We start from the raw sequence: 24,366 nt of genomic DNA on the forward strand, positions 1-24,366 counted from the left end.
ATATTTGCTCTAAGGAACTGCCCTCTGGTCCGACGTATGAAGGTGATTACCAAGGTTTCGGTACAGATCGTAGCAAATGCTTGTCGGTTTAAAGTGATGAAAAAGTGTTTCAGCCCGGGATCGAACCGGGGACCTTCTGCGTGTTAGGCAGACGTGATAACCGCTACACCACGGAAACTACTGCTTTCAGGCTTGCTTCACAGAGAACTTGTAACAAGGTTGCCATCGTAACTTAAAAATTCAATAAATGCGGCACTTGCATGAAGAAGGTACATGCAGCAGATCCACACATGACGTGGCTCACTGGAGTAGTGTGCGACATAGGCAGGAAAATGCTGTTCCCGCCCGGGATCGAACCGGGGACCTTCTGCGTGTGAAGCAGACGTGATAACCGCTACACTACGGAAACGACGGACACGCTCACTCCATCCTTGTACACTCGAAGGCGCCTCAGCCTTTCTTTCGCCCGCGCATGCACACACCATAGTTCTTTTGACAGCCTGAAACCCATCGCTGCCGAGGGCTCAACAAGTCTTCGGGGTGCTCGAGAGGGTGTCTGTCGTAGCATCCCGAACGAGATAGCGGCGTTTCGCGCAGTCGTTATTGCAAGTCACATTAGCAAAAACAATCACCTCCTTAGCAGCAGGCAGTGCGAGCCCAGCAGCAGCTTTACATGAAGATGCCAATAGCCCTGGAAGGCCGCCGACCGCGGGCCACGGCACCTCCGAGAAGGGTGCTGCCCATGACCCATTGTGTCGCTACACAGTCTGTCGAAGAACAGCACTGCCGGCAGAGAGCACCTCCCCCATCCCGCCAGCCGCACCAGACTCAAAGAGCACCCTGGACGACTTCGAGGGACGCAGTTTGCTGGAATATTTGGCGCTCGCGCTGTCACAGGGCTCGTTGGTCTAGGGGCATGATTCCTGCTTAGGGTGCAGGAGGTCCCGGGTTCAAATCCCGGACGAGCCCTAGCGTTTTGTGCAAACTGGTCGCACGTCGGTGGCTGAGTCAGCGCAAAAAGCTGCCCGTCAGTGTAAAGCTAATTTCATATTTGCTCTAAGGAACTGACCCTCTGGTCCGACGTATGAAGGTGATTACCAAGGTTTCGGTACAGATCGTAGCAAATGCTTGTCGGTTTAAAGTGATGAAAAAGTGTTTCCGCCCGGGATCGAACCGGGGACCTTCTGCGTGTTAGGCAGACGTGATAACCGCTACACCACGGAAACTACTGCTTTCAGGCTTGCTTCACAGACAACTTGTAACAAGGTTGCCATCGTAACTTAAAAATTCAATAAATGCGGCACTTGCATGAAGAAGGTACATGCAGCAGATCCACACATGACGTGGCTCACTGGAGTAGTATGCGACATAGGCAGGAAAATGCTGTTCCCGCCCGGGATCGAACCGGGGACCTTCTGCGTGTGAAGCAGATGTGATAACCGCTACACTACGGAAACGACGGACACGCTCACTCCATCCTTGTACACTCGAAGGCGCCTCAGCCTTTCTTTCGCCCGCGCATGCACACACCATAGTTCTTTTGACAGCCTGAAACCCATCGCTGCCGAGGGCTCAACAAGTCTTCGGGGTGCTCGAGAGGGTGTCTGTCGTAGCATCCCGAACGAGATAGCGGCGTTTCGCGCAGTCGTTATTGCAAGTCACATTAGCAAAAACAATCACCTCCTTAGCAGCAGGCAGTGCGAGCCCAGCAGCAGCTTTACATGAAGATGCCAATAGCCCTGGAAGGCCGCCGACCGCGGGCCACGGCACCTCCGAGAAGGGTGCTGCCCATGACCCATTGTGTCGCTACACAGTCTGTCGAAGAACAGCACTGCCGGCAGAGAGCACCTCCCCCATCCCGCCAGCCGCACCAGACTCAAAGAGCACCCTGGACGACTTCGAGGGACGCAGTTTGCTGGAATATTTGGCGCTCGCGCTGTCACAGGGCTCGTTGGTCTAGGGGTATGATTCCTGCTTAGGGTGCAGGAGGTCCCGGGTTCAAATCCCGGACGAGGCGTAGCGTTTTGTACAAACTGGTCGCACGTCGGTGGCTGAGTCAGCGCAAAAAGCTGCCCGTCAATGTAAAGCTAATTTCATATTTGCTCTAAGGAACTGACCCTCTGGTCCGACGTATGAAGGTGATTACCAAGGTTTCGGTACAGATCGTAGCAAATGCTTGTCGGTTTAAAGTGATGAAAAAGTGTTTCCGCCCGGGATCGAACCGGGGACCTTCTGCGTGTTAGGCAGACGTGATAACCGCTACACCACGGAAACTACTGCTTTCAGGCTTGCTTCACAGACAACTTGTAACAAGGTTGCCATCGTAACTTAAAAATTCAATAAATGCGGCACTTGCATGAAGAAGGTACATGCAGCAGATCCACACATGACGTGGCTCACTGGAGTAGTATGCGACATAGGCAGGAAAATGCTGTTCCCGCCCGGGATCGAACCGGGGACCTTCTGCGTGTGAAGCAGATGTGATAACCGCTACACTACGGAAACGACGGACACGCTCACTCCATCCTTGTACACTCGAAGGCGCCTCAGCCTTTCTTTCGCCCGCGCATGCACACACCATAGTTCTTTTGACAGCCTGAAACCCATCGCTGCCGAGGGCTCAACAAGTCTTCGGGGTGCTCGAGAGGGTGTCTGTCGTAGCATCCCGAACGAGATAGCGGCGTTTCGCGCAGTCGTTATTGCAAGTCACATTAGCAAAAACAATCACCTCCTTAGCAGCAGGCAGTGCGAGCCCAGCAGCAGCTTTACATGAAGATGCCAATAGCCCTGGAAGGCCGCCGACCGCGGGCCACGGCACCTCCGAGAAGGGTGCTGCCCATGACCCATTGTGTCGCTACACAGTCTGTCGAAGAACAGCACTGCCGGCAGAGAGCACCTCCCCCATCCCGCCAGCCGCACCAGACTCAAAGAGCACCCTGGACGACTTCGAGGGACGCAGTTTGCTGGAATATTTGGCGCTCGCGCTGTCACAGGGCTCGTTGGTCTAGGGGTATGATTCCTGCTTAGGGTGCAGGAGGTCCCGGGTTCAAATCCCGGACGAGCCCTAGCGTTTTGTGCAAACTGGTCGCACGTCGGTGGCTGAGTCAGCGCAAAAAGCTGCCCGTCAATGTAAAGCTAATTTCATATTTGCTCTAAGGAACTGACCCTCTGGTCCGACGTATGAAGGTGATTACCAAGGTTTCGGTACAGATCGTAGCAAATGCTTGTCGGTTTAAAGTGATGAAAAAGTGTTTCCGCCCGGGATCGAACCGGGGACCTTCTGCGTGTTAGGCAGACGTGATAACCGCTACACCACGGAAGCTACTGCTTTCAGGCTTGCTTCACAGAGAACTTGTAACAAGGTTGCCATCGTAACTTAAAAATTCAATAAATGCGGCACTTGCATGAAGAAGGTACATGCAGCAGATCCACACATGACGTGGCTCACTGGAGTAGTATGCGACATAGGCAGGAAAATGCTGTTCCCGCCCGGGATCGAACCGGGGACCTTCTGCGTGTGAAGCAGATGTGATAACCGCTACACTACGGAAACGACGGACACGCTCACTCCATCCTTGTACACTCGAAGGCGCCTCAGCCTTTCTTTCGCCCGCGCATGCACACACCATAGTTCTTTTGACAGCCTGAAACCCATCGCTGCCGAGGGCTCAACAAGTCTTCGGGGTGCTCGAGAGGGTGTCTGTCGTAGCATCCCGAACGAGATAGCGGCGTTTCGCGCAGTCGTTATTGCAAGTCACATTAGCAAAAACAATCACCTCCTTAGCAGCAGGCAGTGCGAGCCCAGCAGCAGCTTTACATGAAGATGCCAATAGCCCTGGAAGGCCGCCGACCGCGGGCCACGGCACCTCCGAGAAGGGTGCTGCCCATGACCCATTGTGTCGCTACACAGTCTGTCGAAGAACAGCACTGCCGGCAGAGAGCACCTCCCCCATCCCGCCAGCCGCACCAGACTCAAAGAGCACCCTGGACGACTTCGAGGGACGCAGTTTGCTGGAATATTTGGCGCTCGCGCTGTCACAGGGCTCGTTGGTCTAGGGGTATGATTCCTGCTTAGGGTGCAGGAGGTCCCGGGTTCAAATCCCGGACGAGCCCTAGCGTTTTGTGCAAACTGGTCGCACGTCGGTGGCTGAGTCAGCGCAAAAAGCTGCCCGTCAATGTAAAGCTAATTTCATATTTGCTCTAAGGAACTGACCCTCTGGTCCGACGTATGAAGGTGATTACCAAGGTTTCGGTACAGATCGTAGCAAATGCTTGTCGGTTTAAAGTGATGAAAAAGTGTTTCCGCCCGGGATCGAACCGGGGACCTTCTGCGTGTTAGGCAGACGTGATAACCGCTACACCACGGAAACTACTGCTTTCAGGCTTGCTTCACAGAGAACTTGTAACAAGGTTGCCATCGTAACTTAAAAATTCAATAAATGCGGCACTTGCATGAAGAAGGTACATGCAGCAGATCCACACATGACGTGGCTCACTGGAGTAGTATGCGACATAGGCAGGAAAATGCTGTTCCCGCCCGGGATCGAACCGGGGACCTTCTGCGTGTGAAGCAGATGTGATAACCGCTACACTACGGAAACGACGGACACGCTCACTCCATCCTTGTACACTCGAAGGCGCCTCAGCCTTTCTTTCGCCCGCGCATGCACACACCATAGTTCTTTTGACAGCCTGAAACCCATCGCTGCCGAGGGCTCAACAAGTCTTCGGGGTGCTCGAGAGGGTGTCTGTCGTAGCATCCCGAACGAGATAGCGGCGTTTCGCGCAGTCGTTATTGCAAGTCACATTAGCAAAAACAATCACCTCCTTAGCAGCAGGCAGTGCGAGCCCAGCAGCAGCTTTACATGAAGATGTCAATAGCCCTGGAAGGCCGCCGACCGCGGGCCACGGCACCTCCGAGAAGGGTGCTGCCCATGACCCATTGTGTCGCTACACAGTCTGTCGAAGAACAGCACTGCCGGCAGAGAGCACCTCCCCCATCCCGCCAGCCGCACCAGACTCAAAGAGCACCCTGGACGACTTCGAGGGACGCAGTTTGCTGGAATATTTGGCGCTCGCGCTGTCACAGGGCTCGTTGGTCTAGGGGCATGATTCCTGCTTAGGGTGCAGGAGGTCCCGGGTTCAAGTCCCGGACGAGCCCTAGCGTTTTGTGCAAACTGGTCGCACGTCGGTGGCTGAGTCAGCGCAAAAAGCTGCCCGTCAGTGTAAAGCTAATTTCATATTTGCTCTAAGGAACTGACCCTCTGGTCCGACGTATGAAGGTGATTACCAAGGTTTCGGTACAGATCGTAGCAAATGCTTGTCGGTTTAAAGTGATGAAAAAGTGTTTCCGCCCGGGATCGAACCGGGGACCTTCTGCGTGTTAGGCAGACGTGATAACCGCTACACCACGGAAACTACTGCTTTCAGGCTTGCTTCACAGACAACTTGTAACAAGGTTGCCATCGTAACTTAAAAATTCAATAAATGCGGCACTTGCATGAAGAAGGTACATGCAGCAGATCCACACATGACGTGGCTCACTGGAGTAGTATGCGACATAGGCAGGAAAATGCTGTTCCCGCCCGGGATCGAACCGGGGACCTTCTGCGTGTGAAGCAGATGTGATAACCGCTACACTACGGAAACGACGGACACGCTCACTCCATCCTTGTACACTCGAAGGCGCCTCAGCCTTTCTTTGGCCCGCGCATGCACACACCATAGTTCTTTTGACAGCCTGAAACCCATCGCTGCCGAGGGCTCAACAAGTCTTCGGGGTGCTCGAGAGGGTGTCTGTCGTAGCATCCCGAACGAGATAGCGGCGTTTCGCGCAGTCGTTATTGCAAGTCACATTAGCAAAAACAATCACCTCCTTAGCAGCAGGCAGTGCGAGCCCAGCAGCAGCTTTACATGAAGATGCCAATAGCCCTGGAAGGCCGCCGACCGCGGGCCACGGCACCTCCGAGAAGGGTGCTGCCCATGACCCATTGTGTCGCTACACAGTCTGTCGAAGAACAGCACTGCCGGCAGAGAGCACCTCCCCCATCCCGCCAGCCGCACCAGACTCAAAGAGCACCCTGGACGACTTCGAGGGACGCAGTTTGCTGGAATATTTGGCGCTCGCGCTGTCACAGGGCTCGTTGGTCTAGGGGTATGATTCCTGCTTAGGGTGCAGGAGGTCCCGGGTTCAAATCCCGGACGAGCCCTAGCGTTTTGTGCAAACTGGTCGCACGTCGGTGGCTGAGTCAGCGCAAAAAGCTGCCCGTCAATGTAAAGCTAATTTCATATTTGCTCTAAGGAACTGACCCTCTGGTCCGACGTATGAAGGTGATTACCAAGGTTTCGGTACAGATCGTAGCAAATGCTTGTCGGTTTAAAGTGATGAAAAAGTGTTTCCGCCCGGGATCGAACCGGGGACCTTCTGCGTGTTAGGCAGACGTGATAACCGCTACACCACGGAAACTACTGCTTTCAGGCTTGCTTCACAGACAACTTGTAACAAGGTTGCCATCGTAACTTAAAAATTCAATAAATGCGGCAATTGCATGAAGAAGGTACATGCAGCAGATCCACACATGACGTGGCTCACTGGAGTAGTATGCGACATAGGCAGGAAAATGCTGTTCCCGCCCGGGATCGAACCGGGGACCTTCTGCGTGTGAAGCAGATGTGATAACCGCTACACTACGGAAACGACGGACACGCTCACTCCATCCTTGTACACTCGAAGGCGCCTCAGCCTTTCTTTCGCCCGCGCATGCACACACCATAGTTCTTTTGACAGCCTGAAACCCATCGCTGCCGAGGGCTCAACAAGTCTTCGGGGTGCTCGAGAGGGTGTCTGTCGTAGCATCCCGAACGAGATAGCGGCGTTTCGCGCAGTCGTTATTGCAAGTCACATTAGCAAAAACAATCACCTCCTTAGCAGCAGGCAGTGCGAGCCCAGCAGCAGCTTTACATGAAGATGCCAATAGCCCTGGAAGGCCGCCGACCGCGGGCCACGGCACCTCCGAGAAGGGTGCTGCCCATGACCCATTGTGTCGCTACACAGTCTGTCGAAGAACAGCACTGCCGGCAGAGAGCACCTCCCCCATCCCGCCAGCCGCACCAGACTCAAAGAGCACCCTGGACGACTTCGAGGGACGCAGTTTGCTGGAATATTTGGCGCTCGCGCTGTCACAGGGCTCGTTGGTCTAGGGGTATGATTCCTGCTTAGGGTGCAGGAGGTCCCGGGTTCAAATCCCGGACGAGCCCTAGCGTTTTGTGCAAACTGGTCGCACGTCGGTGGCTGAGTCAGCGCAAAAAGCTGCCCGTCAATGTAAAGCTAATTTCATATTTGCTCTAAGGAACTGACCCTCTGGTCCGACGTATGAAGGTGATTACCAAGGTTTCGGTACAGATCGTAGCAAATGCTTGTCGGTTTAAAGTGATGAAAAAGTGTTTCCGCCCGGGATCGAACCGGGGACCTTCTGCGTGTTAGGCAGACGTGATAACCGCTACACCACGGAAACTACTGCTTTTAGGCTTGCTTCACAGACAACTTGTAACAAGGTTGCCATCGTAACTTAAAAACTCAATAAATGCGGCACTTGCATGAAGAAGGTACATGCAGCAGATCCACACATGACGTGGCTCACTGGAGTAGTATGCGACATAGGCAGGAAAATGCTGTTCCCGCCCGGGATCGAACCGGGGACCTTCTGCGTGTGAAGCAGATGTGATAACCGCTACACTACGGAAACGACGGACACGCTCACTCCATCCTTGTACATTCGAAGGCGCCTCAGCCTTTCTTTCGCCCGCGCATGCACACACCATAGTTCTTTTGACAGCCTGAAACCCATCGCTGCCGAGGGCTCAACAAGTCTTCGGGGTGCTCGAGAGGGTGTCTGTCGTAGCATCCCGAACGAGATAGCGGCGTTTCGCGCAGTCGTTATTGCAAGTCACATTAGCAAAAACAATCACCTCCTTAGCAGCAGGCAGTGCGAGCCCAGCAGCAGCTTTACATGAAGATGCCAATAGCCCTGGAAGGCCGCCGACCGCGGGCCACGGCACCTCCGAGAAGGGTGCTGCCCATGACCCATTGTGTCGCTACACAGTCTGTCGAAGAACAGCACTGCCGGCAGAGAGCACCTCCCCCATCCCGCCAGCCGCACCAGACTCAAAGAGCACCCTGGACGACTTCGAGGGACGCAGTTTGCTGGAATATTTGGCGCTCGCGCTGTCACAGGGCTCGTTGGTCTAGGGGTATGATTCCTGCTTAGGGTGCAGGAGGTCCCGGGTTCAAATCCCGGACGAGCCCTAGCGTTTTGTGCAAACTGGTCGCACGTCGGTGGCTGAGTCAGCGCAAAAAGCTGCCCGTCAATGTAAAGCTAATTTCATATTTGCTCTAAGGAACTGACCCTCTGGTCCGACGTATGAAGGTGATTACCAAGGTTTCGGTACAGATCGTAGCAAATGCTTGTCGGTTTAAAGTGATGAAAAAGTGTTTCCGCCCGGGATCGAACCGGGGACCTTCTGCGTGTTAGGCAGACGTGATAACCGCTACACCACGGAAACTACTGCTTTCAGGCTTGCTTCACAGAGAACTTGTAACAAGGTTGCCATCGTAACTTAAAAATTCAATAAATGCGGCACTTGCATGAAGAAGGTACATGCAGCAGATCCACACATGACGTGGCTCACTGGAGTAGTATGCGACATAGGCAGGAAAATGCTGTTCCCGCCCGGGATCGAACCGGGGACCTTCTGCGTGTGAAGCAGATGTGATAACCGCTACACTACGGAAACGACGGACACGCTCACTCCATCCTTGTACACTCGAAGGCGCCTCAGCCTTTCTTTCGCCCGCGCATGCACACACCATAGTTCTTTTGACAGCCTGAAACCCATCGCTGCCGAGGGCTCAACAAGTCTTCGGGGTGCTCGAGAGGGTGTCTGTCGTAGCATCCCGAACGAGATAGCGGCGTTTCGCGCAGTCGTTATTGCAAGTCACATTAGCAAAAACAAGCACCTCCTTAGCAGCAGGCAGTGCGAGCCCAGCAGCAGCTTTACATGAAGATGCCAATAGCCCTGGAAGGCCGCCGACCGCGGGCCACGGCACCTCCGAGAACGGTGCTGCCCATGACCCATTGTGTCGCTACACAGTCTGTCGAAGAACAGCACTGCCGGCAGAGAGCACCTCCCCCATCCCGCCAGCCGCACCAGACTCAAAGAGCACCCTGGACGACTTCGAGGGACGCAGTTTGCTGGAATATTTGGCGCTCGCGCTGTCACAGGGCTCGTTGGTCTAGGGGTTCAGTTCCGCTTCAGACGGCGTGCTGTGAGGACGTGTTAGCGCTCCGCTTAGCTGCTGTGTTTCGAAGTCGTGACTAATTCTTGTTGCTCTTCGTTCAGTGTGTGTTAGTGTTTTGTGTCGTTGTACTTGTGTTGTCGACGTCTCTTTTGTTTCTTTCTTGAAAGCGGTTTTGGCCGCTGTTTATCTGCTGAAATGTCTGCCGTGTTTCCCAGGAAGCTTACTGTGCGATTTGGTTTTGACAAGTCTACCCGATATGTACAACCCAGTTCACTGGAAATTCACGACTGGATTGTTGATGTTGTTGGCCTCACATCTGATCAGATACATACGGCTTACTATGATCTGGAACAATACTGTTTTTATGTCAAGCTGCTCTCACCTTTGGTGCTGGAACGGATCTTAAACAAATTTGATGGGGAAGCTGAATTCCGCCACCGTGACAATTCGGTGAGTAAGGTCACAGTTTCTAATGCTGATGTTGATTACAAGCATGTGCGTGTTTTTAACTTGCCCCCCGAGGTTGACAACTGTTATTTAAAAGATGTTCTTTCTAAGTATGGTGATATCAAGCAAATTAGGAATGAACGGTGGTCCAGCCAACACCGTTTGCAATGCTTTAGCGGTGTGCGTTCGGTCGACATGCATGTCAAGCATAATATTCCCTCTCATGTTCAAGTTTGCGGATATAAAGCGCATGTTATGTACAGTGGACAGACTTTGACCTGTCATGTCTGTAATGAGAGTGGACATATGAGGCAGGATTGTCCGAAGCGTGTCTTTGTTTTGCAAACCCACTTCCAGCAGCGCAAAAAGTTAACTCTGGCCGACCTTGTGAAGGAAACTTCTGTGACAGATGGGTCAAGTTCCCCCATCCCGGACAAAGATGAAGATAGGGCGCAGCATCGTGCTGCTGACTTTCCACCGCTAGCACGAAAGGAGACTTCAGACTCGTCTGTTGTCCAAAGTAGTGTCGTTACTCACAAGAGACGCCGCACTTACGATAGTGGTAGTGCAGACGAAGATGACGTTAATGTGGCTAGGAAATCTGTCGATGGCACTTCGCAACCGCTGTTTGAGATTCCGGGCTCCGAACATTCCATGCTTTCGGTTTGTAGCGCCAATTCTCCGGTGACGGTTGCACAGTTGGATCCATTACCCGTAAACGAACAGGCCGCGGTAGCTTCAGTACCACGCCAGTCACATGAGGCATGTCAACCGATGCAGACCGACCGACCGACCGATGTTGACACCGTTTGTGGACAGGTCGTGGACGAGCGTGAGCGTCAACAGCTGGCTACGTCACCGCCTCAGCCCGACAACAAACAAACGGAAGGTTCCACCGTTGATAAACACTCCGCTCCCGAAAGAGGATGTGAAAGAGTTAGGACGCCGGAAGTAGTTTTGCAGTCTGAGCAACCACCGTGTGCAGCGGAGGAGGAGCTGGCACCTGACGTCAGCTCCGATCCTCCTACCCCGCCTTCCGCTGCGAATTTCTCAACGGGAGGTTGGCGCCGCCACTCGGTGAAACCAAATGTCAATGTTGTTCGCAGGAAGCCTAAAAAGAAAGGTTCCCACGCCGATGATGACGCACCTTCGAAGTCAGATTCTCACGAAGGTTCTGGCGTGGAATGATGGCCTGACAGGTGGTTAGATATCTCCGTGCTTCATGTTACAATCCTACACGCTTTCCACCCTCAATATTAACAGGATCCAGTCGGATTTAAAACTCGCTGCTCTCAAACAGTTTCTCTACGACTCAGCGACTGACATCGCCTTTCTTCAGGAGGTTGTCTCGCCGCACCTCGACTTTACCGGATTTGTAGGTTTCTACAATATTTCACCGGAAGCGCACGTCGGTACTGCCATTTTAGTTCGGGAAGGCATTCCCGTACAAACCGTTGAAACGTTAGAGTCGGGGAGAGGCATTGGGCTTACAATAGCAGGGGTTACTTTTGTCACTTTATATGCACCCTCTGGTAGTAGTCACCGGGCAGCACGAGCCGCGTTCTTCAAAGACGATATCATTTACCTCTTGCGGCGAAATCCCTCATCACTGATACTCGGTGGTGACTTTAATTGTGTTCTGGGCCGCAAAGATCAGACTCCTAATTTTCATTATTCTGGTGAGTTGCGACGCCTTGTTGCTGACCTCAAACTGCACGATGTGTGGGAGGTAAAATACCCCACGTTGGTGAAATTTACTCATACCGTTGCCAACTCTTCTAGCAGAATCGACAGAATTTATGTTTCGGATGATTTAAAAAGCAACGTAACGCACGCTGAAACTGTTCCCGTCATTTTCTCCGACCATAGTGCATTGTTAACATGTCTCAATCTGCCACAACAACCTACTCGCCGAGTACGCAACCAGTGGCATCTAAATGTTTCTTTATTGTCGGACACAGAATTAGAAGACGAAATAACTGCTGCATGGGTGCTGTGTCTCCGTTCACTTCACAACTTTCGAAGTGTGATTGAATGGTGGACCAGACGGACGAAGCCAAAGATCAGGAGTGTTTTAATATCCTTTAGTATCCGCAGGGCTAGGGAACGGAAAACCACCGTCGAGTTTTATTATAGTGTGCTACGGGATCTTTATGATCAGGCGGGAGCAGTGACGACACGCCTGAAAGATGTCAAACTGATAAAAGCCAAATTACTGCGCTTGAAACGTCAAGAACTGGAGGGCCTTAAGGTACGGTCCAAAGCGAAATCCGTCATTGCAGATGAGACTGCTGCCTTGTATCATCTTATTCGCGACAGCAAAACTAGGCGAGGCACTTTCATAGACGAACTTCAACTCGAGGATGGTACCAAAATCAGCACGCAGCAGGGAATACTCCAGGCCATCTCCGCTTACTATTCAAACATGTATGCACCGGGGGATACAAATGTGGACGATTATGACGAACTTTTTGGCTCTCATACTCCACAACTTACGGGAGATGACAATGACGCTATTTCTTCGACTGTCGAAAATGATGATGTTTACGCAGTAATCTGCAATTCTGCCGTTAACAAATCACCAGGACCTGACGGCCTCCCCGTTGAATTCTATAAAAGGTTTTGGCATTTAATTGGAGACAAGTTCACCCAACTAATCAATGAAGTCTTACGGGGAACACCGGTGCCAGCAGAATTCAAGCAATGCAAAATTGTACTTCTCCCGAAGAATAAGGGTTGCAAACGTTTAACTAACCTCCGACCGATTTCACTTTTAAACTCTGATTATAAACTTCTAGCTCGAGTACTCCATCACCGCATTATGCCGCTCACCGCTAAAATCATTTGCCCCCAACAGACTTGTGCCTTTAAGCAGACCATCCTACAAACTGCTGCTTTATACCGGGACGTCGTTGCCCTGACTCACGCATGCAATATTAAATGTGGACTGCTTTTTGTCGATTTCCACAAAGCGTTTGACAGGGTCGATCATCCGTATCTGATAGAGACGTTGCGCCGGATGGGGTTTCTCACCACCTCTATAGCCGTCATCAAGAACGTGGCGATGGGAATCACAGCACAACTCTCTGTTAATTGCCAGTTGACGCAGCGCATCGAAATACGACGAGGCGTCCCACAAGGCAGTCCCTTGTCAATGCTGCTTTTTGTTCTTTCTCTCGAACCCTTTTTACGACAGCTACGATGTCGGCTCACAGGAATTACAGTTTCAGGAATGAAAACTGTGGTGGGCGCATATGCGGATGACGTTGGCGTCATCATCAGAAATCAGGCGGATGTGTCACACCTCGAGTTGGCGCTCGCGACCTATTGTTCGGCATCCGGTGCGAGGCAGAACGTTCAAAAAAGTAAATTTCTAAACCTCAAGGGGCTTGCCCAGTTGCGCATTGCGTGGGCGACTCCTGTCCATCAACATAAAGCTATTGGAATGGTCCTGACGACATCCATTTTCCGAATGATCTCGATAAATTGGCGCGAGGTTTCACGGACTATCCAGGGGGCACTGATTGCCAATCACTCCCGCTGCCTGGACCAATTTCAAAGGGTTCGTTTATTAAATACTTATATCTTGTCCAAGGCTTACTACACTGCCCAAATTTTCCCTCTTCCCGCCATGATAGCAAAGGCCATTATGTCCCGCTTAACAAATTTTTTGTGGCGTGGGGAATTATTTCGTGTCTCGGGCAAGACAGCAATTCTGGATCCTTGTCAAGGGGGCCTGGGATTGACGGACATTTACTGTAAAGCAATGGCATTATATGTCAACAGAACAATAACTATCATGTCCAACTCCCCGGAATGCCTCACGGCAAAGTTGTACAATATCGTCCGGCCACAAAGTGTCGACCCACCAGTCCATCTTCAGCACATCAGTTTTAAACTTAAACATATAAGGAACTTTTATCTTGAGTGCAGCTACATCAGCAAAGAACTTTTACGGTCGCCGACAGTCACGGCGAAAGCGATTTTAGCAGAACGGCAACAGCTGCACAGGAACAATGTCATAGAATCCAAGTTCCCTGGATTCGCATGGGACGTCGTCTGGAAAAATATTAGTTGTTCGGTTCTTTCGAGTGATGCACGGACAGCGTGGTACAAAGTTATCCATAATCTCATCTGTACTAATGAACGTCTCTTCAGAATAGGGTTAAGTGACACAAACCTCTGTGGCAAATGTCACCTTGTCGACACTGTGTGTCATCGATATACGTGTGGCGGCCATATTTACAACTGGCACTGGATCAGAGAGAAACTTGCCCTAATCACCAGGACCGCTGCACACACTTTCACCCCGCAGCATTTGTACCGCCCCGCTGATCGCTACTTCCCTCAAACGAAAAACAATACAGTGATCTGGCTCAAGGGGAAGTTCACCGGTTACATTTTTAACAACGTTGGAGGCGACAATCAACTTGAATTTTTAATGTATATGGAAACAGAATTTGCAAAGATGCTCCAGTACCCGGCTCATAAGAAGACATTTGGTAATATGCTCCACATTGTTTTCGAAAGGATGGGAATAGGCTAGTGACCACTGATTGTCTTTCACGGTGACGTGGGAGGGGTTTGGAGCGCGAAGTACTGGCAGTGCCGCGAAGAGGCCCCACTGCTTTTGCGGCGCGTCTCTGACCCCGACCTCCATCACCAGGCGCACAAGAGAAAGGCTTCACTCCCGACGATTTTACAGCCGGTTTTACATTACCAAACGATGCTAAATATATATAAAAAAAAAGCTAGCTCAGAAAAACAAAAGGAGTATGATTCCTGCTTAGGGTGCAGGAGGTCAAAAAAGAAAAAAAAAAAAAAAAGTCGTAGAGCATTCGACTGCAAAAAAAAAAAAAAAAAAAAAAAAAAAAAAAAAAAAAAAAAAAGGGGTATGATTCCTGCTTAGGGTGCAGGAGGTCCCGGGTTCAAATCCCGGACGAGCCCTAGCGTTTTGTGCAAACTGGTCGCACGTCGGTGGCTGAGTCAGCGCAAAAAGCTGCCCGTCAATGTAAAGCTAATTTCATATTTGCTCTAAGGAACTGACCCTCTGGTCCGACGTATGAAGGTGATTACCAAGGTTTCGGTACAGATCGTAGCAAATGCTTGTCGGTTTAAAGTGATGAAAAAGTGTTTCCGCCCGGGATCGAACTGGGGACCTTCTGCGTGTTAGGCAGACGTGATAACCGCTACACCACGGAAACTACTGCTTTCAGGCTTCCTTCACAGAGAACTTGTAACAAGGTTGCCATCGTAACTTAAAAATTCAATAAATGCGGCACTTGCATGAAGAAGGTACATGCAGCAGATCCACACATGACGTGGCTCACTGGAGTAGTATGCGACATAGGCAGGAAAATGCTGTTCCCGCCCGGGATCGAACCGGGGACCTTCTGCGTGTGAAGCAGATGTGATAACCGCTACACTACGGAAACGACGGACACGCTCACTCCATCCTTGTACACTCGAAGGCGCCTCAGCCTTTCTTTCGCCCGCGCATGCACACACCATAGTTCTTTTGACAGCCTGAAACCCATCGCTGCCGAGGGCTCAACAAGTCTTCGGGGTGCTCGAGAGGGTGTCTGTCGTAGCATCCCGAACGAGATAGCGGCGTTTCGCGCAGTCGTTATTGCAAGTCACATTAGCAAAAACAATCACCTCCTTAGCAGCAGGCAGTGCGAGCCCAGCAGCAGCTTTACATGAAGATGCCAATAGCCCTGGAAGGCCGCCGACCGCGGGCCACGGCACCTCCGAGAAGGGTGCTGCCCATGACCCATTGTGTCGCTACACAGTCTGTCGAAGAACAGCACTGCCGGCAGAGAGCACCTCCCCCATCCCGCCAGCCGCACCAGACTCAAAGAGCACCCTGGACGACTTCGAGGGACGCAGTTTGCTGGAATATTTGGCGCTCGCGCTGTCACAGGGCTCGTTGGTCTAGGGGTATGATTCCTGCTTAGGGTGCAGGAGGTCCCGGGTTCAAATCCCGGACGAGCCCTAGCGTTTTGTGCAAACTGGTCGCACGTCGGTGGCTGAGTCAGCGCAAAAAGCTGCCCGTCAATGTAAAGCTAATTTCATATTTGCTCTAAGGAACTGACCCTCTGGTCCGACGTATGAAGGTGATTACCAAGGTTTCGGTACAGATCGTAGCAAATGCTTGTCGGTTTAAAGTGATGAAAAAGTGTTTCCGCCCGGGATCGAACCGGGGACCTTCTGCGTGTTAGGCAGACGTGATAACCGCTACACCACGGAAACTACTGCTTTCAGGCTTGCTTCACAGACAACTTGTAACAAGGTTGCCATCGTAACTTAAAAATTCAATAAATGCGGCACTTGCATGAAGAAGGTACATGCAGCAGATCCACACATGACGTGGCTCACTGGAGTAGTATGCGACATAGGCAGGAAAATGCTGTTCCCGCCCGGGATCGAACCGGGGACCTTCTGCGTGTGAAGCAGATGTGATAACCGCTACACTACGGAAACGACGGACACGCTCACTCCATCCTTGTACACTCGAAGGCGCCTCAGCCTTTCTTTCGCCCGCGCATGCACACACCATAGTTCTTTTGACAGCCTGAAACCCATCGCTGCCGAGGGCTCAACAAGTCTTCGGGGTGCTCGAGAGGGTGTCTGTCGTAGCATCCCGAACGAGATAGCGGCGTTTCGCGCAGTCGTTATTGCAAGTCACATTAGCAAAAACAATCACCTCCTTAGCAGCAGGCAGTGCGAGCCCAGCAGCAGCTTTACATGAAGATGCCAATAGCCCTGGAAGGCCGCCGACCGCGGGCCACGGCACCTCCGAGAAGGGTGCTGCCCATGACCCGTTGTGTCGCTACACAGTCTGTCGAAGAACAGCACTGCCGGCAGAGAGCACCTCCCCCATCCCGCCAGCCGCACCAGACTCAAAGAGCACCCTGGACGACTTCGAGGGACGCAGTTTGCTGGAATATTTGGCGCTCGCGCTCTCACAGGGCTCGTTGGTCTAGGGGTATAAGTTCCGCCGCGGCCGCGGCCGTGTGCAGACGTGCGGTTGTGGTCGCTTCGCCTGTGCTTAAGGGCGCACGCAGCTGTTGGTACTGTAAGTACTCCTTCAAGAAAGTGATGGAAGATGAGTTGAGACGTTACACGCTACGATTTGGATTTCCGTATGGATTTGAACGACCACAGGTTCACGAACTCGTTGACTGGTTTTACGATCGATTGGGACTGCGAGATGACGAAGTTCTTGGGTTTTCGTATGATTTTCTTGCGAACGCTGTTTATGTAAAATTGATTAGTGACGATCCTTGCGTTCGTATTATGACCCTCACGGAGGGCACAGCGGATTTTGTGAATTCTAAAGGCGAAATTTGTAAAGTATCCGTTAGTCATGCTGGACTAGGGCTACGAACCGTCCGTATATTTAATCTGCCTTTCGAAGTTAGCTTCGATAGAATTCGGCAAGCGTTGACTCCCTACGGTAATGTCTTACAAATTCATGCCGAACAATGGAGGGGTTACAAACATTTCAATGTTGATAACGGCGTTCGGAATGCGAAAATTGATTTGACGAAGCACATCCCGTCCAACATTTTGGTGCAGGGTTTTCGGGCGCTGGTGATGTACGAAGGACAACCGCGAACTTGCGTAATTTGTGGTTCTACGGACCATTTAAAATCTGCTTGTCCCCGTGTCCGGGCGGGTCGCCGAGGAATGCAACATCGTCTTACACCTCTCGATGGGCACGATGGCAATCGGTTGTCTTACGCGCAGACATTGATGGAGTCGCCTACGACACACCCGACGCTCCACCAACCGGCTGCGGTGACCCCAGACGCCGGTGCGGTCATTGTAAACAACTCTGCGGCAACCCCCGAATGTCCCGTTCGTAGTGATGTCGCCGATATCGACAGCCACGCTGTACACCTGCAGGTTTCCCCGACTGTCGGCCTTCGTGCCGACCATGCAGGACCGACTCCCGTCCCTACTCCAACTACGTCCGTCGAGCTGAAGCAGTTGTCGGATGGTGGCGACAGGTCGCGCGTTTCTTGCCCCCCTGACGTGGCACCCCCCACACCCCTCCCTCTCGGCGGTGACCTATCTGAGGACGGCTCTACACACCGTCTCTTGACGGACGTCCAAACCGTTTCTGACGGCGACGCACCTCCCCCGAGAACCGGGAAATCTAAGCGGTCGGCACGAAAGCAGAGTGAGGAGGAGATCCGCACTCTGGAAAAGAAATTGCAGCGCACTATAAAGCAGATCCGAAAAGACGGCAGTGAACGCGGCGGCACAGATGAAATGGGTTCCGTCGCGCGCCACGTGGGGGAGGCCGATATGGAGATGCATGTCGACCGTCCGCGTTCTGAGCTGATGGATACTGGCCATCAGCATACGCCAGCTGACAAGTCTTGGGCAGACGAAAGTGAATAAACCGGACCCTTTCTATCCCCACCATGCAAGATTATAAACTTGCCACAGTTAATTTAAATAGGATCGCATCCGATGTCAAACTTAAATGCTTGACCGACTATCTATATGGTTTTCTTCCAAGAAGTTGTGTCACCCAAGGTTGGAGAAATACCTGGGTATGATGCCATATTAAATCTTGGCACTGAGGCGGGCACTGCGATTTTATTTAAAGCTGGCATCGCTTATCAACCTACAGCGCTTTTAGACACGGGACGCGGCATTGCCGCCCAATTCCAGGATTTGCTTCTCCTGAACGTGTACGCCCCGACAGGATCCGCTGGCAGAAGGGACAGAAGTGATTTTTTTAGGGCTGAAGTTGTGCCCTTATTGACAAACGTGCGTCTGAAGCTCATCCTGGGTGGGGATTTCAACTGCGTTTTACGCAAAGAAGATCAAAGTCCGAATTTTAATTTTTGTCCCGAGCTACTAATGTTAACAGATGGACTGCATTTACAAGATAGTTGGTGTCATCTTCGACCACACACGATGGGCTATACCTATGTAAGTGCTGCTTCTTCTAGCCGTCTGGATAGGTTTTATGTTTCTCAAGATCTTTTACATACCATTCGTGATTGTGAACTATGGCCGCTCAGTTTCAGTGACCACTCCGCATACCATATAACGATTCGGAATGTGCGACAGCAGACCTTTTTGGGACGCGGCACGTGGCAGCTGAATGTCTCGCTGTTAGATGAAGCGGAGTTACGGCGCTGCCTCGTTGACACCTGGCAGCAGTGCCTCCAGAGGCAAGCTCGGTATCGGGAGCGCGTTCTTTGGTGGACGGAGCTTGTTAAGCCGCGGATTAAGAAATGTATTTACCAGTTTGCCAGGACCAGGGCTTATTGGAGGAAACGGTCTCTAGAATTTTATTTCCTCGGTTTACGCCAGCTGTACAGCGATCCCTCTGCTTTGTCCGACAATCTGATCCGCATCAAGCGTATCAAAGCAAAAATTACTGCTTTAGTTCGTGAAGCTCTTGTTGGCAATCGGGTACGATCGCGCTCTTCTGATGACGTCGCCCACGAGTCCGCATCGTTATTCCATCTCATACGGGAAACCAAACGTGGTAAACAAAAAATTATTGCTCATCTGAAGGATGCTGGCGGGAATCTGTACAATGAGCAGGGTGCTATCAAGACGCATGTTTTCAATTATTTTCGACAACATTATTCCGAGTCAGATACCGATCTATCGGCGGGGGACGATTTTTTAAACGACATCGCCTCCACGGTCGATCAGGATGATAACGCTGCTCTCTTGGCCAATGTCACAAACTCTGAAGTTAAGTCCATCCTTGCGTGCGCTGCCAAGAACAAAGCCGCCGGCTTAGACGGCTTGCCGGTCGAATTTTATTCACGGTTCTGGGATGTGATCGGCGACGAATTGACCGCCATGTATAACGACCTGTTATCGCGTCCTGCCTTCCCCCCGCAGTTCACGGAAGGAATGGTTGTCCTGGTTCCCAAAACATCCAATCCGACTATGTTAAATGACTTTCGGCCAATTACGTTGCTTAACTCCGATTTTAAGATCTTGACTAGGATTATAAACACCAGGCTTAAAGTACTTCTTGGCAAAGTACTTGGCCCTTATCAGATGAGTGCAGTCAGTGGTCGATCGATGTTAAATGCCCTGTGTGAATATCGCGACCTGACTTATTTAACTTGGATTACCAACACTGATTTGGCGCTATTGTTTCTCGACTTTGATAAGGCGTTTGATAGAGTTAATCACGGCTTTTTATTGCGCACAATGAGTCAGATGGGATTCAACCAGCGTTTTCGACAGCTTATTCAGAAATGTATCTGCGGAACGTCTTCACGCGTGAAGGTTAACGGCCAGTTAACCGCCCCCGTGCCCATACGACAGGCAGTGCGACAAGGGTGCCCCCTTTCTATGACGTTATTCTCGATCGCTATAGAGCCACTTCTTAAAAAGTTTTACGTAACTTTACACGGGTTGCAAACGTTAAACACAAAAACGGTCTGCCACGCCTATGCCGACGATATCAGTGTGCTTATTACTAACACCGAAGAGCTGGGGTCAGTTCGTCGGATTGTCCATCAGTACTCTGTCGCTTGTGGCGCTAGCCTTAATGAGCGAAAGTCCACAATTATGCCGTTAGGTCGCAACCCCCACTCCATCGGTATTTCTTGGTTGGACAAGACCGAAGACCTGTGGCATCTCGGCCTGGTTATATCACCGAACCCCCAGGCCATGCTCCACGTGAATTGGGAACGCAAGCTTACCATCTTACGTGCGGTGATCAAAGAACATAACATGCGGTCTTTAGACCGGATGCAGAGGGCACAGTTTATTAATAGTTACGTTTTCAGTAAGCTCTATCACACTGCCGCTGTTTTACCAATCCCGACAGCCATTGCGAAAAAAATTTTAGCACTTGCTTGCTGGTATGTCTGGCGAGGGAACATCTTTAAAGTTTCCTTTAAAGCTACCTCGTTATTTCGTTCCCGCGGTGGCTTAGGCGTCAAAGACGTTGAATCCCAATGTGTGGCGACTTTTTTAACTCGTACTTCCCGCATACTACACAGTAACCCAAATAGTCTCACGGAACGGCTTTTCAACACCTTACGTCCAAAGGATTTGTCTGCGCCAACGTCTGTGGGACACATTCATCCTGAGCTTGGCTATATCCGGCGGTATTATGTGGAGCTCAGCTATGTTCAGGACAACCCGCATCCGTTCAACACGGCGGCGACCTATCGTGCTCTTACTAAACGGCAGCTGGATAACCCAATTGAGAAGAAATATTTAGGCAAAAACTGGAGAAATGTATGGAAGAACATTAGTTATCCGCTCCTTCGCTCCAGAGTTCGATCTGTTTGGTATGACGCTGTCAATGAGGTGATTCCCACTGGAGAGAAATTGCACAAAATCAAGCTGCGGCCCACCCCGTTTTGTGAGAAGTGTAACTTAGTGGAAACGCTGCCGCATCTCTTCCACTGCCGGGATCAAACACAAATATGGCAGTGGACGCGAAAGAAACTCGCAGTCATTAATAGGACGTCGGATTCTTCCATTCAACTTCATGACGCGCTTCAACCAGACTGGCAGCTTTATCCTCAATCTAAGAATAATAGTTATGTCTGGCTCATGGGCCAGTTCGTCTATTACATGCTCGTCCATACAACGCCAACGCTACACGATTATCAGATGTACCTCATCGAAGAGTACTATGCGATTAAGAAATTGCGACAGTATCAAGACCAGTTTCAAAATTTTCTCACTATTGCTTTAAGTGATGGCAGAATTTAAGTTTACGGATCCATTGGACGGATTTTTTTTTTTTTTTTTTTTTCACTACTTTGTTATATTGTTGTTGTTTCCATGGATATGGTCTGCTCCGCACCATCAGCTGTGGGTGATTTGCATCATGGGTCAAACGGCGGTACTGAGTGCACAGTGCACTTGGCCTCGAACATTTAATTGTTTTTTTTGGAGTTCCCTTTCATTTTCAAATGACAGCACTTTACTTTTGGTTCCGCAGAGCGACACCCAGAAGAGGCTCCTCATTTGTTTACTTTCATTTCGCATTATTTTTCATCAAAGCTGCACGAAGATTTCGTACGAACCAGGAGATTCCAGCAGCTTCTATCCTCCTATCAAGAGGCTTTACAATACGGGAAATGGTTGTTTTGGCATGTCCCTGCTCTATGGTGTCACCACGTTACCAGCGCGCATCTTCCAATGCATGGCATGCTCAGGGTTTTGAGAAGCGGCAATCCACACTCACCCATCGGGAAACAGAATGCACAATACTTATCAACGACATGGAAACTGGGAAAATTCTTTCTACGCGAAGACCAACTTTGAGTACCTGCTGTGCTGGATTTCATACTGTGCTGCGTAATCCTAAGGCCAGACATGGATTTCTTTTTAACATTCTGTTTATATTTATAAAAACAATGGAACACCCATGACGCCACATTACAAATTAAACAAAATATAATAATACTTCTGGAACTATAAATTCACATCACAAAACGATGCAAATGGGTGCGGGGTATGGCGGTGACATCGTGGCCAGGCCTCAGGATTGCGACCCCTGCCCACCTTGCCGCCGGCTGCCTAGCACTCACGTGCATTACAAAAAAAAAAAAAAAAAAATGGATAAGGCGTCAAAAAAAAAAACAAATAACTAAAAAAAAAGAAAAACAAATGGTGTAACGGTAAAAAAATAAAAAAAAACGAAAATAAAAAAAAAATAAAAAAAGAAAAAAAAGGAAAAAAAATGAAAAAAAAAATGGTGTAACGGTTAGCACTCTGGACTCTGAATCCAGCGATTCGAGTTCAAAAAAAAAAAAAAAAAAAAAAAAAAAAAAGTTGGGAGAGCGTTAGACTGAAGATCTAAAGGTCCCTGGTTCGATCCCGGGTTTCGGCAGGTATTCATTTTGATGCGACGCCCATGGAATTGCTCTGCGTTTGCGATAATGCAACTACCGCTGACAACAAAAATGACTCTCTCCTGTAGCTGTTCTGGTTGTCTAGTGCATGCCATAAGAGGAACTCACTAGACAACTAACTCCCTTAGAAGCAAAAGAAATCAAAAAGGTCCTGCCGACTGCGTTACTTTTTCTGTGTCAGGTGGTGAAGAACGTCTTCAACGGAACCGTGAAATGAGCGAAAACGTGGGAAACATTGCATTCGAAATTCTTGTGAATTTTCCAACTGCCCAGCGAGTGTCGACTAAACACGTAAATTCTCTGCTCCAACGTAAAAATAAAAAAAAAAAAAAAAAAAAAAAAAAAAAAGGGGTATGATTCCTGCTTAGGGTGCAGGAGGTCCCGGGTTCAAATCCCGGACGAGCCCTAGCGTTTTGTGCAAACTGGTCGCACGTCGGTGGCTGAGTCAGCGCAAAAAACTGCCCGTCAATGTAAAGCTAATTTCATATTTGCTCTAAGGAACTGACCCTCTGGTCCGACGTATGAAGGCGATTACCAAGGTTTCGGTACAGATCGTAGCAAATGCTTGTCGGTTTAAAGTGATGAAAAAGTGTTTCCGCCCGGGATCGAACCGGGGGCCTTCTGCGTGTTAGGCAGACGTGATAACCGCTACACCACGGAAACTACTGCTTTCAGGCTTGCTTCACAGACAACTTGTAACAAGGTTGCCATCGTAACTTAAAAATTCAATAAATGCGGCACTTGCATGACGAAGGTACATGCAGCAGATCCACACATGACGTGGCTCACTGGAGTAGTATGCGACATAGGCAGGAAAATACTGTTCCCGCCCGGGATCGAACCGGGGACCTTCTGCGTGTGAAGCAGACGTGATAACCGCTACACTACGGAAACGACGGACACGCTCACTCCATCCTTGTACACTCGAAGGCGCCTCAGCCTTTCTTTGGCCCGCGCATGCACACACCATAGTTCTTTTGACAGCCTAAAACCCATCGCTGCCGAGGGCTCAACAAGTCTTCGGGGTGCTCGAGAGGGTGTCTGTCGTAGCATCCCGAACGAGATAGCGGCGTTTCGCGCAGTCGTTATTGCAAGTCACATTAGCAAAAACAATCACCTCCTTAGCAGCAGGCAGTGCGAGCCCAGCTGCAGCTTTACATGAAGATGCCAATAGCACTGGGAGGCCGCCGACCGCGGGCCACGGCACCTCCGAGAACGGTGCTGCCCATGACCCATTGTGTCGCTACACAGTCTGTCGAAGAACAGCACTGCCGGCAGAGAGCACCTCCTCCATCCCGCCAGCCGCACCAGACTCGAAGAGCACCCTGGACGACTTCGAGGGACGCAGTTTGCTGGAATATTTGGCGCACGCGCTGTCACAGGGCTCGTTGGTCTAGGGGTATGATTCCTGCTTAGGGTGCAGGAGGTCCCGGGTTCAAATCCCGGACGAGCCCTAGCGTTTTGTGCAAACTGGTCGCACGTCGGTGGCTGAGTCAGCGCAAAAAACTGCCCGTCAATGTAAAGCTAATTTCATATTTGCTCTAAGGAACTGACCCTCTGGTCCGACGTATGAAGGCGATTACCAAGGTTTCGGTACAGATCGTAGCAAATGCTTGTCGGTTTAAAGTGATGAAAAAGTGTTTCCGCCCGGGATCGAACCGGGGACCTTCTGCGTGTTAGGCAGACGTGATAACCGCTACACCACGGAAACTACTGCTTTCAGGCTTGCTTCACAGACAACTTGTA

At 50.7% G+C, this 24,366-nt stretch overlaps 35 non-coding genes across 35 annotated transcripts; 10 read left to right on the forward strand and 25 right to left on the reverse strand.

Moving 5' to 3' along the window:
• Positions 1 to 105: 105 nt before the first annotated feature.
• On the reverse strand, positions 106 to 178 carry Trnav-aac (transfer RNA valine (anticodon AAC)). The gene has a single exon. It is a non-coding gene; the product is annotated as a tRNA-Val (tRNA).
• Positions 179 to 336: 158 nt separating this feature from the next.
• Positions 337 to 409, reverse strand: Trnav-cac (transfer RNA valine (anticodon CAC)). The gene has a single exon. It is a non-coding gene; the product is annotated as a tRNA-Val (tRNA).
• Positions 410 to 897: 488 nt separating this feature from the next.
• Trnap-agg (transfer RNA proline (anticodon AGG)) lies at positions 898 to 969 on the forward strand. The gene has a single exon. It is a non-coding gene; the product is annotated as a tRNA-Pro (tRNA).
• A 184-nt stretch (positions 970 to 1,153) lies between these two features.
• Trnav-aac (transfer RNA valine (anticodon AAC)) lies at positions 1,154 to 1,226 on the reverse strand. Its single transcript has one exon. It is a non-coding gene; the product is annotated as a tRNA-Val (tRNA).
• A 158-nt stretch (positions 1,227 to 1,384) lies between these two features.
• On the reverse strand, positions 1,385 to 1,457 carry Trnav-cac (transfer RNA valine (anticodon CAC)). The gene has a single exon. It is a non-coding gene; the product is annotated as a tRNA-Val (tRNA).
• Positions 1,458 to 1,945: 488 nt separating this feature from the next.
• Positions 1,946 to 2,017, forward strand: Trnap-agg (transfer RNA proline (anticodon AGG)). Its single transcript has one exon. It is a non-coding gene; the product is annotated as a tRNA-Pro (tRNA).
• A 184-nt stretch (positions 2,018 to 2,201) lies between these two features.
• Positions 2,202 to 2,274, reverse strand: Trnav-aac (transfer RNA valine (anticodon AAC)). Its single transcript has one exon. It is a non-coding gene; the product is annotated as a tRNA-Val (tRNA).
• Positions 2,275 to 2,432: 158 nt separating this feature from the next.
• On the reverse strand, positions 2,433 to 2,505 carry Trnav-cac (transfer RNA valine (anticodon CAC)). The gene has a single exon. It is a non-coding gene; the product is annotated as a tRNA-Val (tRNA).
• A 488-nt stretch (positions 2,506 to 2,993) lies between these two features.
• On the forward strand, positions 2,994 to 3,065 carry Trnap-agg (transfer RNA proline (anticodon AGG)). Its single transcript has one exon. It is a non-coding gene; the product is annotated as a tRNA-Pro (tRNA).
• A 184-nt stretch (positions 3,066 to 3,249) lies between these two features.
• On the reverse strand, positions 3,250 to 3,322 carry Trnav-aac (transfer RNA valine (anticodon AAC)). The gene has a single exon. It is a non-coding gene; the product is annotated as a tRNA-Val (tRNA).
• A 158-nt stretch (positions 3,323 to 3,480) lies between these two features.
• On the reverse strand, positions 3,481 to 3,553 carry Trnav-cac (transfer RNA valine (anticodon CAC)). The gene has a single exon. It is a non-coding gene; the product is annotated as a tRNA-Val (tRNA).
• Positions 3,554 to 4,041: 488 nt separating this feature from the next.
• Positions 4,042 to 4,113, forward strand: Trnap-agg (transfer RNA proline (anticodon AGG)). Its single transcript has one exon. It is a non-coding gene; the product is annotated as a tRNA-Pro (tRNA).
• A 184-nt stretch (positions 4,114 to 4,297) lies between these two features.
• Trnav-aac (transfer RNA valine (anticodon AAC)) lies at positions 4,298 to 4,370 on the reverse strand. Its single transcript has one exon. It is a non-coding gene; the product is annotated as a tRNA-Val (tRNA).
• A 158-nt stretch (positions 4,371 to 4,528) lies between these two features.
• On the reverse strand, positions 4,529 to 4,601 carry Trnav-cac (transfer RNA valine (anticodon CAC)). The gene has a single exon. It is a non-coding gene; the product is annotated as a tRNA-Val (tRNA).
• Positions 4,602 to 5,089: 488 nt separating this feature from the next.
• Positions 5,090 to 5,161, forward strand: Trnap-agg (transfer RNA proline (anticodon AGG)). The gene has a single exon. It is a non-coding gene; the product is annotated as a tRNA-Pro (tRNA).
• A 184-nt stretch (positions 5,162 to 5,345) lies between these two features.
• Trnav-aac (transfer RNA valine (anticodon AAC)) lies at positions 5,346 to 5,418 on the reverse strand. Its single transcript has one exon. It is a non-coding gene; the product is annotated as a tRNA-Val (tRNA).
• A 158-nt stretch (positions 5,419 to 5,576) lies between these two features.
• On the reverse strand, positions 5,577 to 5,649 carry Trnav-cac (transfer RNA valine (anticodon CAC)). Its single transcript has one exon. It is a non-coding gene; the product is annotated as a tRNA-Val (tRNA).
• A 488-nt stretch (positions 5,650 to 6,137) lies between these two features.
• Positions 6,138 to 6,209, forward strand: Trnap-agg (transfer RNA proline (anticodon AGG)). The gene has a single exon. It is a non-coding gene; the product is annotated as a tRNA-Pro (tRNA).
• A 184-nt stretch (positions 6,210 to 6,393) lies between these two features.
• On the reverse strand, positions 6,394 to 6,466 carry Trnav-aac (transfer RNA valine (anticodon AAC)). Its single transcript has one exon. It is a non-coding gene; the product is annotated as a tRNA-Val (tRNA).
• A 158-nt stretch (positions 6,467 to 6,624) lies between these two features.
• On the reverse strand, positions 6,625 to 6,697 carry Trnav-cac (transfer RNA valine (anticodon CAC)). The gene has a single exon. It is a non-coding gene; the product is annotated as a tRNA-Val (tRNA).
• Positions 6,698 to 7,185: 488 nt separating this feature from the next.
• On the forward strand, positions 7,186 to 7,257 carry Trnap-agg (transfer RNA proline (anticodon AGG)). The gene has a single exon. It is a non-coding gene; the product is annotated as a tRNA-Pro (tRNA).
• A 184-nt stretch (positions 7,258 to 7,441) lies between these two features.
• On the reverse strand, positions 7,442 to 7,514 carry Trnav-aac (transfer RNA valine (anticodon AAC)). The gene has a single exon. It is a non-coding gene; the product is annotated as a tRNA-Val (tRNA).
• A 158-nt stretch (positions 7,515 to 7,672) lies between these two features.
• Positions 7,673 to 7,745, reverse strand: Trnav-cac (transfer RNA valine (anticodon CAC)). Its single transcript has one exon. It is a non-coding gene; the product is annotated as a tRNA-Val (tRNA).
• A 488-nt stretch (positions 7,746 to 8,233) lies between these two features.
• On the forward strand, positions 8,234 to 8,305 carry Trnap-agg (transfer RNA proline (anticodon AGG)). The gene has a single exon. It is a non-coding gene; the product is annotated as a tRNA-Pro (tRNA).
• A 184-nt stretch (positions 8,306 to 8,489) lies between these two features.
• On the reverse strand, positions 8,490 to 8,562 carry Trnav-aac (transfer RNA valine (anticodon AAC)). The gene has a single exon. It is a non-coding gene; the product is annotated as a tRNA-Val (tRNA).
• A 158-nt stretch (positions 8,563 to 8,720) lies between these two features.
• Positions 8,721 to 8,793, reverse strand: Trnav-cac (transfer RNA valine (anticodon CAC)). The gene has a single exon. It is a non-coding gene; the product is annotated as a tRNA-Val (tRNA).
• A 6,083-nt stretch (positions 8,794 to 14,876) lies between these two features.
• Positions 14,877 to 14,949, reverse strand: Trnav-aac (transfer RNA valine (anticodon AAC)). The gene has a single exon. It is a non-coding gene; the product is annotated as a tRNA-Val (tRNA).
• Positions 14,950 to 15,107: 158 nt separating this feature from the next.
• On the reverse strand, positions 15,108 to 15,180 carry Trnav-cac (transfer RNA valine (anticodon CAC)). The gene has a single exon. It is a non-coding gene; the product is annotated as a tRNA-Val (tRNA).
• Positions 15,181 to 15,668: 488 nt separating this feature from the next.
• Positions 15,669 to 15,740, forward strand: Trnap-agg (transfer RNA proline (anticodon AGG)). Its single transcript has one exon. It is a non-coding gene; the product is annotated as a tRNA-Pro (tRNA).
• A 184-nt stretch (positions 15,741 to 15,924) lies between these two features.
• Trnav-aac (transfer RNA valine (anticodon AAC)) lies at positions 15,925 to 15,997 on the reverse strand. Its single transcript has one exon. It is a non-coding gene; the product is annotated as a tRNA-Val (tRNA).
• Positions 15,998 to 16,155: 158 nt separating this feature from the next.
• Positions 16,156 to 16,228, reverse strand: Trnav-cac (transfer RNA valine (anticodon CAC)). Its single transcript has one exon. It is a non-coding gene; the product is annotated as a tRNA-Val (tRNA).
• Positions 16,229 to 23,210: 6,982 nt separating this feature from the next.
• On the reverse strand, positions 23,211 to 23,283 carry Trnav-aac (transfer RNA valine (anticodon AAC)). Its single transcript has one exon. It is a non-coding gene; the product is annotated as a tRNA-Val (tRNA).
• Positions 23,284 to 23,441: 158 nt separating this feature from the next.
• On the reverse strand, positions 23,442 to 23,514 carry Trnav-cac (transfer RNA valine (anticodon CAC)). Its single transcript has one exon. It is a non-coding gene; the product is annotated as a tRNA-Val (tRNA).
• A 488-nt stretch (positions 23,515 to 24,002) lies between these two features.
• On the forward strand, positions 24,003 to 24,074 carry Trnap-agg (transfer RNA proline (anticodon AGG)). The gene has a single exon. It is a non-coding gene; the product is annotated as a tRNA-Pro (tRNA).
• Positions 24,075 to 24,258: 184 nt separating this feature from the next.
• Positions 24,259 to 24,331, reverse strand: Trnav-aac (transfer RNA valine (anticodon AAC)). The gene has a single exon. It is a non-coding gene; the product is annotated as a tRNA-Val (tRNA).
• Positions 24,332 to 24,366: the final 35 nt, after the last annotated feature.

Source organism: Schistocerca nitens, chromosome 2 (assembly GCF_023898315.1).
Source record: "Schistocerca nitens isolate TAMUIC-IGC-003100 chromosome 2, iqSchNite1.1, whole genome shotgun sequence".
Classification (NCBI taxonomy): domain Eukaryota; kingdom Metazoa; phylum Arthropoda; class Insecta; order Orthoptera; family Acrididae; genus Schistocerca; species Schistocerca nitens.